Source organism: Octopus bimaculoides, chromosome 5 (assembly GCF_001194135.2).
Source record: "Octopus bimaculoides isolate UCB-OBI-ISO-001 chromosome 5, ASM119413v2, whole genome shotgun sequence".
NCBI classification, from domain to species: Eukaryota; Metazoa; Mollusca; class Cephalopoda; order Octopoda; family Octopodidae; genus Octopus; species Octopus bimaculoides.
The window spans coordinates 105,732,910-105,737,848 of record NC_068985.1 but is presented as its reverse complement, the minus strand read 5'-3'; the positions used below and the strand labels follow the sequence as shown (position 1 = coordinate 105,737,848).

At 37.0% G+C, this 4,939-nt stretch overlaps 1 long non-coding RNA gene across 2 annotated transcripts in view; it reads right to left on the bottom strand.

Moving 5' to 3' along the window:
* LOC128247819 (uncharacterized) overlaps positions 1–4,939 on the bottom strand; it is a 37,039-nt gene that overhangs the window by 21,587 nt on the left and 10,513 nt on the right. Inside the window, exon 1 of one of the 2 annotated variants that reach the window (XR_008264140.1) lies at positions 2,921–3,494. The exons of the other annotated variant lie outside the window; for it this stretch is intronic. This is a non-coding gene — a long non-coding RNA (uncharacterized LOC128247819). Of the gene's footprint in view, positions 1–2,920; positions 3,495–4,939 lie in introns of those variants that run through there. 2 annotated transcript variants of the gene reach the window in all.

Genomic DNA, 4,939 nt, shown 5'->3' with positions numbered 1-4,939 from the left:
TAAAATGAAAAAAGCAAATAAAACGAAGGTATGGAGATTAAATACGCTTTACATCGCTTAATCAGCCAAAGGAGTAAATATAAACAACTGAATACTTGTCAGTGATTGGTTGAAATTATCGAAATAAGACAATTTTTTACATGAAATAAATTCGAATACAAAAATATTTTTCTGTTCTATAACACAAAATAGATAAGTATACGAAGTTTGAAAGTCTTTCCGTACCAAAAACACTACGTAAAACATTAATGAAAAATGTGGCCCCCGTTTTAAAATAGATCCCAGATTTGTACCCACCCCCGATGAAGCGCACAGTTTCGTGGTTAGGGTGTGAGTCTCACGATCATAAGGCTGTGAGTTTGATTCTAGGCGATCAAGACATTATATTTTGCGTCGCTTTTGTCTACTCAATTGAAAACGAGTACCAGCCGAGTAATGGTGCAGGCTTTTCTCCAGCTGTTACATCCAGGTTGTCTATGTTAGTTCGTAACTACACAGGCACCCCAAACAATTAGTGAAAACATAGTACAAGCTACTAGGTTTTATTCGCTTACGAGGACAACTAAACGTACCTAGCTGAGGGTCTTTCACCCTTCCAGGATCGATGAAATGAAGTACCAGCCAAGTACTGAAGTTAATTTAATCGACTACAGATTTGTAGAGCCAATAATACACGCCCAACTGGGATAACGGCGACAGGTGAAATGACACACCAGTCGAAGTTGACAGCCAATACTACTTCACATACACACACACAACTACTCATACATTCACACATTGTTAAAAGGGATAACGCAAAAGGAAAAAAATTATTGCTTGCTTTAATCCTGTTAACAGTAGGTAGTAAACACCTTTCGTGCTTCGTCGTCCAGCGATACGATTTCGATTCCTGGTAGAAGTAATTTTCATTTTGTTTCACTTATGTTGCTAATGACGTTGGGTAAAGCATGAACATCACAACATCGTATCTCCTATATTGCTATTCCATGACCCCACGTCATATTTCTTTTTTAAATATCAAAGAATGCACAAGAACTGCAGTAACAAAAACATCGTTGTTGTTTAGGCCCAGGTCAGCGTTGACCGAATAGACTTATGTCAAAAGCGTCCCAACTGTGAGCATCGCATTTTGTATATCAAGGACTAGACTAGTTTTGAAGCCCGTGCAAGAGGCTCACTGTCATATAAATTAAGTGAAGTATGTAGAGGGCGTAAGTGTTCTTCCATTTAGCTTACGGAGCGGGTGGTGGCTTATAGCGTTTTGTCCCCCCCACCTTCTCAGTTTCATCCTCTTCGACTTGGTTCTTAATATCCATTTCTGTCAGTGAAAGCAGGTATAAAATAAATGGTTGTGACGTCCATATATCTCCTTATTTTAGTTTATCCTATATATATATATTGCATCAAAAGCATGCAGAAAGCGAATTAAATACAAAATTGTATTTTTCCTAAACTTGTCATTAAACAGTCACGATTAAAATGAGATTTTTTTTTTCGGTATTTTCTCTCTCCTTATTTCGTTATTGCAAAATTCGTGATGTGAACTCGTGAGTTTACGCATATTTTGTTTACATATCCCACAAACAAACCTCATTTTAATCGCGACAGCTTCTCTGAAAGTCTGCCAGCAAACGTTTGTCGTTCTTTATAGCCCTATGTCAGCCCTGATCAAAGGCATTTCAAACTTTGACCATACCATATTTTTGTGTGCGCAGAGAACCAAGGAATATATTATTCAACTTGTTTTACTTTTCTTGTTGTTTTAGGACAGTAGGGTGTGGTTTGAGGGCGAGTTGACTGCAATTTGTAGCTGTTCGTGTGATCACATATAGGCTATCTCATTGGCTTCTCTAATGTTATGACAGGTAAATTATATATGTAATTAAAGGTAAATTATATATGTAATTAAAGGTAAATTAATATATTTTCAATAGTTCAATGAAAAAAAAAATATCTATTGAGAAAAGCCAACATGAGTTTTTCTACGTGGTCGTCCGACCAGCTCAGGCGTCCCTGTAGAATAGAGTCGGAAATTATCTAGCGCTCCAAAAACCGTAAATTTCTTCGGTCGTGTATTTTTCAAGCACTGTAGATTATGATTTTGCAAAACAAAAAGAAAAAAAAAGAATAAAAGGTTTTGATAGGGGAGGGGATTCAACCCAAACCCTTAGGTGATAATTTTTCAGTCCTGACTTTTTATTTTTTTTACGAAAATTTGTTTTTTCAGGTGTATTTTACGCATAATTTTTGAAGACTCATTATCTTAGAGATTTAAAAGATAAATATGAAAAATAAAAATTGTTTCGAAAAAGTCAAAAATGAAAAATCACAAAGTGGGGATGGTTTAAAAATCCACCACAACCAATTTTTTTTTTTTGTTTTGTTACTTTTGTTTTACTTCTTTCGTAGAATCGAAATCTACGAAGCTTGAAACGAACACACACCACACGCACGCACGCACAAAGTTACCGTTATTTTGTGCTCATAATAATTTCCGACTCTATTCTGTACGAATGCCCCTGCACTACAAAGCAGCTAAACTTCCTTCAAATCACATCCTACTGTCTTCGAAAACAGGTTATTCCATGTATAAAGATCTATCTATCTATCTATCTATCTGTTTGTCTGTCTGTCTTTCTCACGAAGAAGTACTTGCATAACAAATGTTTTGATCTGAGATCGTGTGTCCTCCACGCTGCTATCGCTACACACACACATACACATACTCACACACACATATACATACTCACACACACATATTCGTGATGGTCACGGTTAGAACATCTTTGATTGTAGGTCTGTTCAGCCTGGACTTATATGGAACGACTTAACAACAATAACGACACCCTGTATATCCCAAACAAATATCAACAAGGAATTTTGCCGTGTAATTAAAAAAAAAAATCTGTTGGTCACTTACCCAAGAACGATTGCAACCAGTGGTGGTGTTGGTGGTTGTTGTTTCAACGAAGACAGTGTTCTACGTACGATGATGATGATGATGATGACGACGATGATGATAATGATGATAATGATGAAAGCGATGGTTGAGATGGTGATGCATGTGGAGGTACTGGAAGCGATGCTGTCCCATCTCAGAAGGACTAGCTTGATAGCAGCTAGGCAAGCCGGGTAGAGAGTCAGTCAGATAGCCGGGTCAATAGCCAGACAGCTAACGAAGGAGATGGCGTGGGGGCCGGTGTAGTTTATACTTATACATGGTTATACATATGTTTATAATTGGATAGATGTCTTGAGAAGTGTCCCATTAGCAGTTAATGTGTGTGTGTCTTCGTATATGTAGGTGTGTCCAAGCCTCTGCTATAGTATGCGTGTGTACGTCTGTCTTTCCTGAGAACATCTGCTTGTATCTGTGTCAAAGTTATTTCTCTGTTTCTGTCTGTCAGCCTGCCCATCTGCCTGTCTTTCTGTCTGTCTTTTTTTTTATTCTTTCCCTCACCTACTCTTTCTCTGCCAACCCTCTATCCTTTCTCAAACTTCTCCCGTCTTCTTCCCTTTCTTTCTTTCTTTCGTTTTCTCTCTCTCTCTCTCTCTCTCTCTCTCTCTCTCTCTCTCTCTCTCTCTCTCTCTCTCTTTCTCTCACTCTCTCGCTTTCTCTCTCTCTCTTCCATCAGTCCACTTCAAGCCTCCCAGCCTGCTAGACATAGCAGCCAAATTTCCTCAACTCACTCCATACCAACTTATATAATTAAATAACTCCATTGGCAATGTAGTACAGGATAGTCATTAAAAAGATATGTCTTTGGTCATAGTTCTGCTTGATTAGAATTGATATATAAAGAAAATATATCTATATATTATTTACCTTGTAGAAAGAATATATATTATTTACCAGTGTAGAAAGAAATATACAAGCATGCTTATACACATGCACAAATGCACACACACACACACACACACACACACACACAAATACCTAAATATATTTATAGGAACCTGTAACCTGTTTCAACCAGTAGTCCTACACATGCCAGAGAGGAGATGATGATGTATCTATCTATCTATCTATCTATCTATCTATCTATCTATCTATCTATCTATCTATCTATCTATCTATCTATTATGTATATCGATTGAAACGTGTAACTGTGAATGAATGATAGCAAAAATTTCCAGATTCCTGTTTTGCTATCTATTTATCTATCTATCTATGTCTACCTACCTACCTACCTACTATCTATCTATCTATCTATCATATTATCATGAAAAATCTCAGTTTTATTTTCCTGGATATGAAGGAAAGTGTCAGCTTTCCACAACCAGCAGACCAATGTGACACTTACATATGGTCATGCTCTATGCACTCTGCACTCTTGCAGTTCCAAGCAATGATGATTTTTGTAGGCCTTCTTTCTTTATTTTCATTCTAAACTCTTTGAACCATTGTATTGAAAGTGTTTTACATAGCATGTGTGCAGTGCCTAGTAGTGCTATTTTCTGTATGTTATACATCCTTGTAAGTCCTGGTGTTTTTGCTATGTATTTCTCTGAATGTTTTTTTTTATCATACTTAATGCACCTACTATAACAGGAATTGTTTCTGCTTTTAGGCTCCACATTCGAGTTACCTCTATTTCCAGATCTTTGTATTTTGGAAGTTACTCTGTTTCTTTTAGAGAAACATTGCCATTTGTTGATATTATTATTATTATTATTATTATTATTATTATTAAGGCAGCGAGCTGGTGGAAACGTTAGCATGCTGGATGAAATGCTTAGTAGCATTTCACCAATTACTATGTTCTGAGTTCAGATTCTGCCAAGGTCGATTTTGCCTTCCATCTATTCAGGGTCGATAAAATAAATACCAGTTGAACACTGGGGGTCAATGTAATCGACACATCCCCACCTTCACCCAAGCTGCCCTTGTGGAAAAAATTTGGGATCTTTTTTAAAACGGGGGCCACATTTTTCATTA